Source organism: Notamacropus eugenii, chromosome 5 (genome assembly GCF_028372415.1).
Source record: "Notamacropus eugenii isolate mMacEug1 chromosome 5, mMacEug1.pri_v2, whole genome shotgun sequence".
NCBI classification, from domain to species: domain Eukaryota; kingdom Metazoa; phylum Chordata; class Mammalia; order Diprotodontia; family Macropodidae; genus Notamacropus; species Notamacropus eugenii.
The window spans coordinates 405,960,440-405,975,531 of record NC_092876.1 but is presented as its reverse complement, the minus strand read 5'-3'; the positions used below and the strand labels follow the sequence as shown (position 1 = coordinate 405,975,531).

The window sequence follows — 15,092 nt, the reverse complement described above, 5'->3', positions numbered from 1 at the left end:
AGATTCATTTTCGATATCACCTTCTGTAGGAAACCTTTCAGCTAATTCCTTCCCCTAAAGTTAACATGTATCTACTTTGTATCTTATGTAAGCCTATTTATTTATTTGTCTCCTCGTTAGAATGTAAGTTCCTTGAAGGCAGGGACTATTTTTGCTTTTTCCTTGTATCCCCAATGGACTTTTGCCTATGTGCGGCCAGAAGGGTCCTTGTTAAATGAAGAAAGGCAACAAATAGGGTCTCTGCCCTCAAAGCATTCACAATTCTATGTAAATAACTGTGTAAATACAAGATATATATGTATGTGTATATATATATATATTACAGTTATATATATATATACACATATATGTGTGTTATGTATGTATGTGTATATACACACACACATACATACACAAAATAAATGGGAAGTATTCCCAGAAGGAAGACATTAGGGGTAGGAAATGGAATGCTGGGTGCTGTCCTAAGTGCACTTTAGCAACAACTCTGTGAGGTAGGAGCTATTATTATCACTGTTGTCATGGGAACTGAAGCAAATAGAGGTTAAGTGACTTGCCCAGGATCACAGCTAGTAAATGAGACTGGATTTGCATTTATGTCTTCCTGATTTCAGAGGTAGAGCTCTCTCCACTAACTGCCTTTCCCTTGGGGAAAGGAGAGAGAAAATCCTCTTGTAGAAGGTGAAATTTGTGCTTTTATACCCAATAGTAAAGGAAATCAGGAGGTACTTGAACGTCTTGGTCAAAGGGTATGAACATTTTAGTCACTTTTTAAAAGAACATAATTTCAAATTCCTTCCTGATGGTTAAACCCAAATCGCTGCAATAAGAGCTGCCTTGTTTTTTGTATTTGTATCCTGACCACTTAGTGCAAGGGCCAGCACATCATAAACATTTAAATGCTTTTTTATTCAGTGTGTCATATAAAATTAAGAAACTAAAATGTACATTTTAATCCTGTTCTCATCTAACATACACATGAAATGAATTCAACTCTTCCCCATCTTCACTGGTTGAAATTTTTTCCTGAAAGTATATTTGTGTGCCTGACTTTCTAAGGCAGTTGCAGCTTGGACTATTTGCATCTTTTTCATCTTTGCAAATTTGCTAATTGCATGGTGCAACCTCAGAGTTATTTAGGTTTGCATTTCGCATTAATAATTTGGGAAAATCTTTCATATGGTTGTTAGTAGTTTGCAATTCTTTTGGGAACTGTTTGTTAATATCTTTTGACCAAGAAAGAATTGAATTCACATCTTCCTGGGTCTGAGGCTACAATGACACTACAATACGTTGCCTCTATCTTATGAATTTTTGTTAATTTTTTGAATCTCACTCACTTCCTAATAGTCAGCTCCCCTGTTCTTCCTTGTAACAAAGTACAGTTAAGCAAAATAAATGGACATATTGACTATGTCAGATAATGCTATGCCTCATTATGTACATGTAGTCAGTTTGAGACTTTTCTGCAAATCAGAATAAAGTTATGTTTAATCATCAGTCTTCTAGATTGAATTTATCTGAATTCTGATCTTATTGTTTTCTTTTCCATTATTGTATTTATTATGTGGGTTATTCTTCATATTCTGCTTATTTCTGCATCAGTTCAAACAGGATGCTTTAATTTACTTGATATAACTGAGGGAATAAGTTTATTATGCAATTACCTTTGTGAAAAGAAGTAGAAGTATAGTTTTTCCCAATCTTTTTTTACTACTAATATTAACTTGTAATTTGGTCTTTATCACGTTATGAAACCTACTGAATATTTTTTTAAAATATTTATATTTTTTCCAAATTACATGTAAAAACAGTTTTTAACACTCATTTTTAAAGCTGAGCTCCAAAATCTCTCCCTCTCTCCCTCCCCACTCCTTCATTGAGAAAGCAAGCAATTCTGTCTATCTATACACACATTATACACATATATACATATATACACACACATATGTAGTATATGTATATCTGTATGTGTAGTCATGCCCATATTAGTCATGCTGTGAAAGAAAAGAAATAAAAAACTCAGGAAAAATAAAGTAAAAAAAGTATGCTTCACTCCGTATTCAGACACCAACAGTCCTTTTTCAGGGGATGGATAGCATTTTTCATCAAGTCCTTCAGAGTTGTCTTGGATTGTTGTATTGCTGACAATAGCTAAGTCATTAACAGCTGATCCTCTTACAATATTGCTACTACTTTGTGCACAGTACATGTCACTTTGCATCAGCTTCTGTAAGTCTTTCCAGGTTTTTCTGAGAGCATCCTGCTCACCATTTCTTATAGCACAATAATACTTCATCATATTCACATACCACAATTTGTTCAGCCATTCCCCAATTGATGGGCATCCCCTCAATTTCCAATTTTTTTTTGCCACCAGAAAAGAGCTCCTATAAATATTTTTGTACATATAGATCCTTTTCCTTTCTGTTAGATACAGACATAGTAGTGGTGTTGCTACCTCTAGGGATATGCATGGCTTTATAGCCCTTGGGGCATAGTTCCAAATTGCTCTACAGAATGACTGAATCAGGTCCTACCTAATTTCTTAATGCTAAAGGGGAACAATGCAAAGATATCTTAAATTCAATTATAGACATGACATCTATTTTTTAAACTAAATTATAAATGCTTAATTGCTTATGTACCCCCATGGACCTGAACTCCTTTGGCTCAGGACCGTCCTAGTTTATGGAATAAAAAATGGTCCAGTTTAGAACTTTTAAAGTAAAACGTCAAAATAAAGTACTAAAAATTTTTAAGTTAGCCTACAAAAGTTTAAAAACATAGAGCTGTTAACTTTGACTTTTGGGACTTATATTCCATCTGGTGCTTTTATGCTTCTTAACAACTTGAGATTTAAAGTCAAAAGAGAAAAATTTTCCCGTTTACTGTGTATATCTGTATTTCAGTTTGTGGTGAAGCAAGGAATTTAGCAGTCATCATAAACTGGGGAAGAATTTAGAACTTTTGAATAGCTTTACCTCCATGTGTTTGAGCTTTTGTTAACCTCATTTGCATTTTGGAGCCAAACATGACCAGAAACTGAGAAAAGTGCCACCTGCTAACTTCTATAAATGGTCAATGCTGTTTTCCAGAAACCCAGTTCAGAATATGGGCTAATGCATTCTTAATCTAATTTGTTTCACTAAAGGAGTCATTAAAAAAAACAACTGCCTTTTTGTTTTATTTCTAAAGATATGTATATGTATAATATGTATGACTGTGTGTGTGTATATATGAAAACTCCCTAAAAGTGAAATTTACTAAAATTTAGTAAAAATTTATTCTTTGAGACTATGTACATAAAATTACATAGAACTTCTAAATTACTTGATTTAGAGCTGCTAAATGAAACTTAAGTATATTGACAGGAAGGACACCAGAAATATTCAGTGATATTGCCAATTCATCCCTTAATCTGTTCTTTCCCACGAAAAGGAAAAGTGTATTTTTTTGTTTGCACTCTTGAGTATTTTGCCCCTCCTGATTTCTCATCTCAACCTTGTAACAGCAAGGACCCCGACATACGCATGAGGACCTGTTGTGCAGGTTCTTAGATCTGCTTTTCTAAAAGGAAAGGAAGTTCTGAGGGGTCAACAATCTACTTTAATCAAACACATATATCATTCACTTAGTTCAGGGGAAAAAGTCAGCACCCTGAACTTCAGAGAAAACAGAAACAAAAAAATAAAGACCAACAGACAGGGCTTCCAACTGTGTGACCATAAGCAATACATGCATAGTTACCAGAGAGAGAAGCACCAGCATGTGGATTTTCAAAGCCAGGGGCTGCTTAGCAGCTTCCCAGAGTCTCATCTGGCATACAAACCTTCTTCCAAAAACTAAACCCCAAAGTAAAACCTCACCTCAGAATATATATTCACTTTTCAGAGCCAGAGGGCATCACAATCCTTGAGAACCAGTGCCTTATTAGAAATTAACAAAAGGTGTGGGCTTTCCAACAACAACAAATTCTCCTCTAATCAAGCTTCCCTTAATGGGCAGGCCCATCAATGAGTGGGGAAGATCTTTAACTCTCTAATTAACATTACAACCCCCCAAGGCTGAAATATTTCCAAAATGAATAAAAGTTAATTTCCTCTTTAGAATGTGAACTCTCTGAGGTCTGAGACTACTATATATTTGCCTTTTGTTGTCTTGCATGCCTAGCATCAAACACTATCTGGCAGACAGTGAGCACTTAAGGCTTGTTCACTGCCTAAGCTTTTATTAAGGTTTCAACTATTTAAATTTGATTAAATATTTAAATATCTAGAAGTGGGGGAAAATATATAGCTTCTTTTTATAGTTCTTAGCCTGGGGTTCCTGAGCTTGTTTTTAAAATATCTTAACAATATAAATGATTTCCTTTGTAACTATTTTATTTTATTCACTTAAAAACATTCTGAGGTGTCAGTTGACCGCTAAGGGAGTCCATGACACACAAAAAGTTAGGAACTCCTGCTCTATTCTATTTCCAGTCTCAACCCTACCCTTGTCCCAGCACCACTTTTTGGGAAGACACTAGTTTATACTAAGTTTATGTATAGGGGTTCAGAAGTAGGGGAGTCAAAGCTCCCCAAAGGAAAAAAAGGATCTCTTGGCTCATGTTCCCTAATCTGAAACGTGATCAAGTCTGAGAGAGTCCAGGGGTGTAAATTTTGAAGTCTTCATTAACTTGTCCTCGGGCAAATGTAATAGTATCCCAGAAGAATTAATTCAGGTTTCAGAGGAATCCTTAGTTGATTGAACACCGTGATCAATTTATAAGAATGCTCCAGGTAAAACATTAACTGGGTTAATATTGGCCGCTGTTGGGTTAAAAAAAAATTGAATCCCATCCAATGGCTGGAGGGGAGGAACGTTAGTTTCTGGTTTAGACAGTTTTCTTTTAAAGGGCGTCTCAGAATCTCCACCTGTATAGGTAGGTAGACTGAGGCCAGGGCACCTCGCTGAATACAGGTAGAGCTGGACGTAACAGTGAGGGCATAAATCCTAAAATAATCCACAGCAGTGACAAGCGGGCAAGCCCAGCCCCTGGTCTCCAAGGGCCAGGTGGCTGGACCAGGAGCGTGGCAGGCTGCGCTTCAGCTCCCGCTGTGAGCATGCGTTCGGGGACGGGGCGGGTCCAGGCGGGCTTACATTAGCCTGCCGCCCGGGGATTGGCCAAGACGGAAAGGAGGCGGGCAGAGAAGCTCCGGCATCCTGTCTTGGCGGCTGAGCGGCGGCGCGCCGGGGAGCGCATTTGCTGCCAGGCTGCTGAGGAGGGCGGAGGAGAAGGAGGAGGGGCCGGAGCCTATGACTTCACAACCAGGCAGCTCTAGGGCAGGCGGCGCCGAGGCTGCAGGTTCTTCAGTCTGCGAGCAGCTGCCCCGGCGGCGGAGGCGGCCGTGCTTCGTCCTCGGAGCCGCCGCGCGGCGAGCTGGCCGGAGAGCCGAGCGGCCCGGGCTGCTGGAGGCCGGGGTCCCGGGAGCCCGCGGCGTGCTGCAGGTGCGGGGCTGCGGCGCGAGGACGGGATGGAGGGGAGGGGGGAGGCTGGGCGGCAGCTGGGGGGCGGGGAGAGGAGAACAGCTGGGGGAGGAGGAGGAGGAGGAGGACGCCGCTGCCGCCGCCGCCGCTGCTCCGTCTCCACCGAGAGACGGGGTGGAGCCGGGGAAGGATGGAGGAGGGTGAGAATGTGGGCGACCCACGACAGGCGGACCCCCGGGGATCAGGGTGGAGATGCGTGCGGCCGGGGGTGGGGGTGTCGGGGAGGACGCCGCCGCATCCTTCATCCCTCCTGGAGTTGGGGGGAAGCCGCCCCCCCAGCCCCCAGCTGTTGTCATGGAAATGGTGCAGCTTCTCCCGATGGCCAGATCTTAAATGGAGATAAACAGATGCGTCCTGGGGCTCCCTCCTCCCCCCAGATGCAGATATTTGTCGGTGACTTTGGCTTGGAGGGGCGGAGGGAGAGAGGCCAGGGGCGTGTTTGGGGAAGGAGGAGGAAGAGGAGCCCTGGCCGGTTTCCCCTTTTGAGGAGATGGACTGTGATTGGCAAAGAGAGGACTCGGGATGCAGGATGTGGAGCCTGCAGCCCTGACCTATTTTGTGGATACGGGTTCCAGGGCCGGGGTGGCTGCACCTGGTGTATGTATGTCACTGAGGACGAGGTCTAGTCCGCACCAGCATGAAAGGAGAGTGAGTGAGTGGGTGTGTGTAGCAGAATAAAAATAAGACGTGAGTTTCCATTAAAGACATTGGGATGCAATCTTCCTGTGCTCAGATTCTTCCTACTCACCTCCTCAGAAAAAGCATTTTGTGTGCAGTGAAGACATGGAGAAAGTTGTGCTCTCTGCCCCTTAAAAATAAACATTGAACGTGTAACTGTGGAACAAGGCTTCTTAACGTTTTGTGTATCATGGACGCTCAAAATCTTTGGCAGTCTGCTGAAGTCTAGAGACATCTCAAAATAATGTTTTTATATGCATAAAAGAAAGCACATAAGATTGCAGAGCAAGTCAGTTACATTAAAATGTTAAAAATTCTCAGGAGTCCCTGCTGGAGAGGCTGCTCAAAATGTCCAAGGGTATTTGTTCCTTTCTGGGTGAGAGAAGGCTTTGGAACACAAGAATTGTTAATGTGTTCATGCTCTGCTGCCCTTTTTCTTTGAGACAGGCTTACCCTTGAATTGCATATTGATTTGTTTGGTTTTTTACTGAGCTTCTGAATGGTGGAAAAATCTCTAAAACATATTTCTTGGGAAAATAAGTAGAGAAAGCTCTCTCTCTCTCTCTCTCTCTCCCTCTCTCCCTCTCTCCCTCTCTCCCCTCCTCCCTCCCTCCCTCCCTCTCTCCCTCTCTCCCCCTCTTCCCCTCTTCCCCTCTCCCTCTCCCCTCTCCCTCTCCTTCTCCCCCTCTCCCCCTCTTCTCCTTCCTCTCTCCCTCCCTCCCTCTCTGTCCCCCCTCCCCGTCTCCCCCCACACACACTCACACTCACGCTCACTCACACTCACTCTCTCTCCCCCTCTCTCTCTTCCCCCTCCACCCCTTCCCCTCTCCCCCTTCCTCTCTCCCTCCCTCTCTCCCTGCCTCCCCCCCCCCCCCCGCACTCACACTCACTCACACACTCTCTCCCACTCTCCCCCTCTCTCTCTCTCACTCTCTCTCTCCCACTCTCCCTCCCCCCCCTTAGGTTCAAATATAAATGGAAAGGCGCTGTTACATTGCTTTTATATTAGAAATGGTGGTTTATCTTAAATGTCATTTCTTAATTATAGCATTTAAACAATATTACTTTTAGGGATGAAGGTCCAGGAACAGGGCAGTTATGGAATGAGACTAAGCCAATACATAATGTGGCAGCAAATGAACTGTTCAGTGACCATCTGTAAAAATGGTTAAAGCTTTTTAATAGCTGAGCCAGGTTAAAAAATGCTAGTTGTCCTGGAAATAAGAGTAATTTTTCTTTGATTTAAGCCAGGCTTTCCCCTTAATCATAATTTAGCTTTAGGAATAAGGTCCTTTATTTTTTGAAGGTTCTATTTTCCCCCTGAGCTAATTGTTACTCAAGACATTTTATTGACTTCTATGAGGAAGAATTAATTGAATATATAAGAGAACTCTGGTGAATGAAAGATGCTCTTGGTCAATTACAGGGTTCATCTAGAGGAAGGATATGTCTTTAATTGAGATATTACTTCATTAGGTATAACATGGATCCACAATTGGGGAAATTATTGTGAATGTAAGTAGCAGTAACATATATTTCTATATACTCTACCATAAAAAGGGTCATTGCTTATGGAATACTTACTACTGAGAGGGTCAGCATTGGAAGAAGGCCATAGTTTTACGTTTTGCCTCTGATTGTCCTATCTTAACCTCTCAGCTGGAAGCTGTTTTCTTTCTAAGGCTATAAATTGCTGACTATGAATTTCATGATTGTAGGGAATTTTCACACTGGGAGTTCCTCACACCTGCGGAAAACTATAAAGATCTCTTCCAGAAATTTTCATAGACTTTGTAAGCAACATGTGAAAGCTCCGAAAATAATTTGGGCCAAAGACATGATTGTCACTTTATAGATTCTACCTTGGTTTGGGTGGTACACCAATGCAAACAGAAAAGTAAAGAAAATCCATTTTCTTTTACCTCAAATATGGAATAAAAATTACTCAGGTATTAATATTTTGGCACTAGGTTTATTTAACTTTTTGTTTATAGGTTCTGTCTCCCCAACTAAGTTATAAACCCCTGGAGTAAAGGAGCTTTATCTTCTAACTTTTTGGATATCTAGCATCTAGTGTGGTATACACAGTAGGTTCTAAATACATTTTTGTTATTGATTGTTGCCTTTTGGAGCTAGTATCTGTGTTTTCATTCATTTTATCCCAGAACTTTTATTCCAACAGTCTTTTTAGCTATACATAGCAAAGACAGAAATTGCCATTGTGTTTTCATTTATTAAGAACAATAATGTGTACTGTATTATTGGGGACAGTAGAACACTATATTGTATTTATTCCTTTACCCTGCCCGCCCCCCCCTTATTCCATTACTATTGTGGTTTTATAATGTTACTGTGTATATGAAGGGAGAACAAACTTCGATACTACTCTCTTAGCTCACTTTTATATTCCCACGGGACTCTTATCGGAGCCTACCCAATTTGGAGCCCTGACTTATAGTCAGCAAGACCTGAGTTTAAATCCTGCTTCAGACACTTACTAGCTGTATACCCAGAGCTAGTGACTTTTTCTCTGTTTCAGTTCAATTATCTGTAAAATGGAGATAATAATAGTACCAATCTCAGAGCTGTGAGGATCATATGAGGTAACATAAAGTACTTTGCAAACCTTGGAGCATTTTTATAAATATTAGTTAATTTATTTATTCTATGCTCGTATTTGATTGCTACAAATTGGGAATGCATCTCTAACTATTTATGACTTAGTAAGAGATAGTCATAGAATCTCACAGTTAGAGGGGACCTGAGAAGTTACCCAGTCTCATCTCTTCTTAGGTTCATGAATCTCTTCTATGATATTCCCGCTGTGTAGTCAGTCATTCAGTCTTTGCTTAAAAAATGATGGAGAGCCTACTATTTTTTTTTTGAGGCAGCTCACTGTTTTTATAGAGCTAAAACAAAATCTGCTTGTCAGAAACTAATCTCCATTGATCCTGGTTTTGCCTTCTGGGGCCAGACAGAACAAGCCCAGTGTTTCTTCTTCAGTCCTTCTTATATTTCACAGAATTAGAAGAAACTTCACTGGTCATCATCTAGTGTAATCCGTACCTTAAAAATATCCCCCTCTGTAACATACTCAAAACATGGTCACCCAGGCTTCAAATGTTCTGACATTTGAAGGATTCAGACTAAGAACTACCTCTCAAAGCAGTCCATTTGGTGTTTGGATAACTCTGAATGTTAGGATAGCTAGGTGGTGAAGTGGAAAGACCTAAGTTCAAATCCAGCCTCAGACACTAGCTGTATGACCCTGGGTAGCTTCCTTAACCTCTGTTTGTCTCAGTTTCCTCAGTCTGTGAAAGGAGCTGGAGAAGGAAATGACAAACCACTCCAATGTCTTTGCCAAGAAAACCTCAAATGGGGTCACAAAGAGTTGGATGTTGACCGAAAAAACGACTGAAGAACTATTGTTAGGAGCTTTTCCCAAACATCACATCTGAATTTACTCCTCTTTAACAATACTCCCTCTCCTTCCCCACTCCTCCCAGGGATACTCTTCTCTAGGGAAAGACATCATATTATACTGGAAATAGCACTGCTACTTAACTGTTTGTGTGATCTTGGGTAAATTATTAGGCTATTTCAGACCATTATTTCTTGAGCTTTAAGATAAGGGGCTTGAGAGGCAGTGTGGGACATTGGAAAGAGGGTCAAATTTGGAGTCAGGTCGTAGTTTCCTCATGTAAAATGAGAGGATTGGACCAGATGACCTCCACGTTGCCTTCCAGCTCTTTAAATCTCTGATCCTGGTTCTGCCCTGTGAGACTTAATTAGATGAAGACTAATCCCTCTTCCATGTGGGTTACCTTCAGATACTTGACCCTCATATATCTTCTCTCCTCCAAGCTAAACAACTCCACTTCCTTCAATCTCTTCTTCTATTTCCTAATATTGAGACCTTTAATCATCCTGCCTACCCGACTCTGGACCTGTTGTAATTTTCTAAATTGTGACATCTAGACCTGAACTCAGTTTCCTAGATGGATCTGAGTGTAGCAAGACTCATTCCTTTATTTCTGGATACCATGCCTCTCTTTATCATGCTTTTTATTATAAAATAAATATGAAACTATTGAGGAACATCGAAGAACCTTGCAGCAGAAAAGACTTGTGTGATAAGAAAATGTTAAGAACAAGGTATGACAGGGACAGCTGTAATATTCTCTTGATATCCTTGCAATTTCAAGAGAAATTAAGGAAGTGTTCCAATAGGAACACCTTCAGAGGGCATGGACAAGTGGCATAACGGATGGGCAGGCATGAATGGGTTGTGATTCATGTCATTGAAAGAATCTGCATTGTGAAACTGTAGATTAATTTGAATATTAAGTATTTCTTTACTGCAATCTTGGGAGGCAAATAGTGCAAATATTGTCCCCATTTTACAGATAAGTAAAATGAGGGACTTGCCCAAAGTCACACAGCCAGCAAGTGGCAGATACAAGACTCAAGTCAAGGTCTCCAGGATCGTGCTCCACCAATTCTTTTCTTCTCTAGGCTTAACATTTCTTGTTCCTGTGATCAGTCCTCGTTATGGCATGACTTCTGAGTCTCCTTACCATCTTGATTAACCTCCTGGATGCCCTTCAACTTCTTAATATCCTTTTAAAAAAAATGCAGCACCCAGAACTGGACATTGTATTACAGATATATTCTGATAAGGACAGAGTATAGGGGGCACCATAACCTCTCTCATTCTGTATTCTATTCCATGAATAGAGCCTAAATTGACATTAGTATCACCCCTCCCCTGCCATTTTTCATAAAACAATCAAATAATTTTCTTTCATTTTCTGGAACTCTTGACCTCACAATGAGGGTATTCTTAATTTCTATCTTAAAAGTCTGCTAGCCCTATAGTCATGATGTTCCCAATTCTGCTACCACCTTAGTTTTTAGTACCATCCATTCATACTGTTGTAGTAGTTTTATTAGCAACTTTCCAGACAACTCTATCCTCTCCCCATACAAAATCATCTTTCCAACTGCTTCTACGGTGTTCTTTATTTTGCTTAGATCTAGTTATATCATTCATCAGCACAGTATTCCACTCTTTTGAGACCTCTATTAAGGGTTCCTCTCAGTTTTGTGTCATCTGTCACATTATGGCATAAAAGTGTCCTCTTGGTTCTATAAGGCTGTGTATGCCATTGGTGCACAAGATTTGGCAAATAATGCTACTTGGAAAGGATTTATGTATGGTCTAATGATAAATTCTCTGTTGTCTTAGAATCAGCTTAATTACTTCTAAAGAGATGTATCACCAAGTTATGTTCAGTTGATGAATTTTTTTTAGCTGTAACAACTCTCAAATCCCTCTTATTCACTTTAGAGAGACTGTGATCAGGGTCAATTGGGAGTACACATACTCCTAGGAAAAAAATAATTCAAGTGGATTGTAATGGGCTGTTATAATTGTGATTGATATTCAGTGAGAGTCTGAAGAAGTGGCAATGATGAGAACTGTATACAACCAGAAAGATTAATAGGCAGTATTATTTTCTATACTTTTGTGTCTTTAAGTATTTTCTCCATTTTTGTGTCATTGGACCTTTGTCTAAATCTTGATTTAGCTAATGGTGGATTCCTTTTGCCTAGTCTGTCCAACCCCTCAGCCATTATAAATTGATCCTAATTCCCCTTTTCCCAGGTTAGATCCCAAATCTAGTCAGGCTAGTGTGAAGTGTCCCCTGAACACATTCTCTTCTTTTTTCCCTTGCCTGGACTACCTTTTATCTTTCTAACTAAATCCAGTTTACATCAGGACTCCAGCTACTCCTCCCAGCTTCCGAAGCACTTAAGGACTGTCCTGTTATTCATTTTAGCACTTATTGCCATCCTGCTTTACACTTATATTGTTGTTCAATCATTCCATTTTCATTTGGTTGTTTGTTTGTTTTTTGTGTGTGTGTCTGACTCTTTGTGACCCCATTTGAAGTTTTCTTGGCAAAGATACTGGAGTAGTTTGTCATTTCCTTATGCTCATTTTACTGAGTAGGAGATGAGGCATACAGAGTTAAGTGACTTGCCCAGAGGCCATATTTGAACTTTGGAAAATGAGTCTTCCTGACTTCAGACCTGGTAGTGTGCCAGAATTCTAGAGTTTACCATATATTACGCCTGTGCCAAAAATTTAGAAGTCTTGGATCTTGGGCATTTTTTTATATCTCTCAACACCCAACCCAGTAACTGATCAGTGTTCAACAAATCCTCATTAGAGGAATTTGGCCACTACAAAGTAGCAGAATCCATTAGCATTTTCAGCTTTGTTGCAGCAGTGACAGTCTTTGTTTATTGGATTCATCCAACATCTTCCTTGGAATCTTCTGTCTAGGTAGATAAAGGTTTCTCTCTAGAGAGGCAGTGCCCTAAATTATGCACATGTGACCTTTCCCCCATCACAGAATCTGCCACACTGTCTTCTTGTAAGCTGAAGCATTGAAGATGAAGATTATTGAAATGCCTTATTACATTAATTCAGTATATCAGCATGAATTAGTCTTTCATATTAACATTAGAAAAGACCTAGGCTCCTAGGGAATTGAGACACAGACACAGATAGAATAGGGCAAGGTAGGGAGGAAAGATTGGTAGTATGGCCTTTGTTTCAGGGAGGGCAGACCTTGTGGGGTTTGTATGGCTAGGTATGGCTAGACCACTGGAATCTGGTTGTATGACCTGAGTTGAGAATGATTTGGTTTCTCTTGTCAAAACAAAACATGAAAAAGAGAGGAACCAAAAAACCCCACAAAAAAACCAAAACCCAAACAATAGAACTTCAGAATGCCTCACAATTTAATATAATATAGAACAGGACCTTCACAGGGCCTCACAAAGACCCACGAGGTCTTTGGCTGATTGTATATAGTGTTCTGTATGTGTGTTCTTTCAAGGTGTACAGTCACAGGTCTCTGGAAAGCCAGAGCAATGAAAAAATGTCTAGAAAGCATAAAGTTTTCAAGGTCTTTAAAAATATTTCTAGGAATGATGATCATTGATTTCTAATCAACTAGATGAGCTTATATGTTTGCTGGAGACAGAAATGTACGTACTCATAAGTTAGATTCAGCTTTCATATTTAAAAACCAATAAATCAGCATGTATTTGTTAAACACTCATTGTATGTCAGGCAGTATTCTAGGTATAGTGTATATACACAGACTAAAAAAGTAAAACAGTCTATATCAATTATTCTGAAGTTAATAACTACTTATGACTCAATCTTAGATCATGGTATGACTAAATGCAACGTAGGATAACTGCTTTAAAATTTTGATCCACATGGATGTATGGCCTGTCTTTTTAGTTGGGAAGCAGAGTGAGTCATAAAGATATTTTTTGGTTTTGATGGCAAAACATACATAGTTATATCTTTGAGATGTTAGGAGAGATTGTTTTAAAAACTATTTATAAAGGAATTGAAAAGGCACCATATACAAGAAACTTGTCAAAGGGATATAAAAAATATTTGGTAACTATACTTTCCTCTTAAAATTTATATATTTAATTTCTTAGAAGCTTGTAGTATATGGTAAACTCTAGAATTTATTTCCTTTGATATTTAATAAAGATCCTGACAACTGGAGAAGGATAGGAAGGAAGAGAAAGTTAGGAATCTCAGGTATAGTGGAAGGAGTTTTGGAGTCAGAAAAAACAGGAGTTCTAATCCTTTCTTTGACTGGCAAGTCTCTTTTGTTTCTATATCTGTAATGATGGTATGGTTAAACTTCAATTATCTGCCTTACCTTAAAGCAATATGTTCCAAGTCATTGTCATAGACTTAGAAATAGAAGTCTGTCAAGTTCAAGCCCCTCATTTAACTGAAGGGGCCCAAATAGGTTACTTGCCTTGCCTAAGGTCATAAAGTAAGTGTCTGAGGCAAAATTTGAACATAGGTGTCCCTGATTCAACATTCAGCACCCTGTCCAAAAACCCACATTGCCTCATGTTATTCATAGTATCAAGTAGGCAGTATTGAGATGACTGCATATGGGACTTGATGTGTGGCCTCTTTGAGGTTTTTTTTTTCTTGGTAGCTTCTTGATCTTTGAATATTTTTCAGAAAATACCTTCTACTTTTGGTAGATCTGTACAGCTAGAGTACTTAGGATGTTGGAATGGGTGATAGACTTACCTGGGGTCAGAGCCTTTGAGTTTCTGGCCTTTTGAGTAAGCTGAGGTGTTGAAAGGGGAGAGAGCAGAGAGGAAACCCATGGAAAGGTCAAAAGAGAAGGATGTGGGCTAGGGGAGGAAGAGAGAAATGGGTGGGGCTTTTGAATTGGTATTTCATTTGACTCAGGCAAGCCTCTTAGGTGGATTTTTTTTTATAAGCGTATAAAGGTATTTTTTGTAAAAAAAGGACTTGCTGAGATACAGAATGAAATTTTTTTTATTTATACTTTGTCTTTGTTTCGCTGGATAGGTAGCTACTTGATAAACTGCATATGTGTGTGATCTGAATAAAATAAAATAATAGCAAAGAAACTGAGTAGTTGTGGTAGAACACTTGGGAGCCTGTTACATGATTAGGAGAGATATCAAATGAGGCAGATATCCTTCCCCCTCAATTCTATTAGATTGCTCTTGTTACTTAGAATGATATTACCTCACTTATCTGTATAATCTTTATGGTTTTCAAAGTACATTCAAATTTAAATAACATTTTGAAGGAATTATTTTACTGAGAATTGAGAAATTGTCATTAAACAATGGTCATAGATAAGTAACAGCACGATAGTCAGAACTATCCAAATTTTAGGATTTCCAATTATTCTGTTTCCCATATTATATGCCTTTAATCTTTAGCTCTTTCGTTCCAATGCACAAGTCAAGAATGCAGCTGTCATTTTCAGTGCTGAAACTTGCAA

General features: G+C 39.6%; 1 protein-coding gene across 5 annotated transcripts in view; it reads left to right on the top strand.

Annotated features, from left to right (window-relative positions):
• The first annotated feature begins 5,188 nt into the window (after window positions 1–5,188).
• INPP4A (inositol polyphosphate-4-phosphatase type I A) overlaps window positions 5,189–15,092 on the top strand; it is a 202,446-nt gene continuing 192,542 nt past the window's right edge. For 4 of the 5 annotated variants that reach the window (XM_072614604.1, XM_072614602.1, XM_072614603.1 and 1 more), the window contains exon 1: window positions 5,189–5,490. The gene's annotated coding sequence lies outside the window, so the exon portion shown is untranslated. The remainder of the gene's footprint in view (window positions 5,491–15,092) is intronic. The other variant, XM_072614601.1, reaches the window with a different exon arrangement.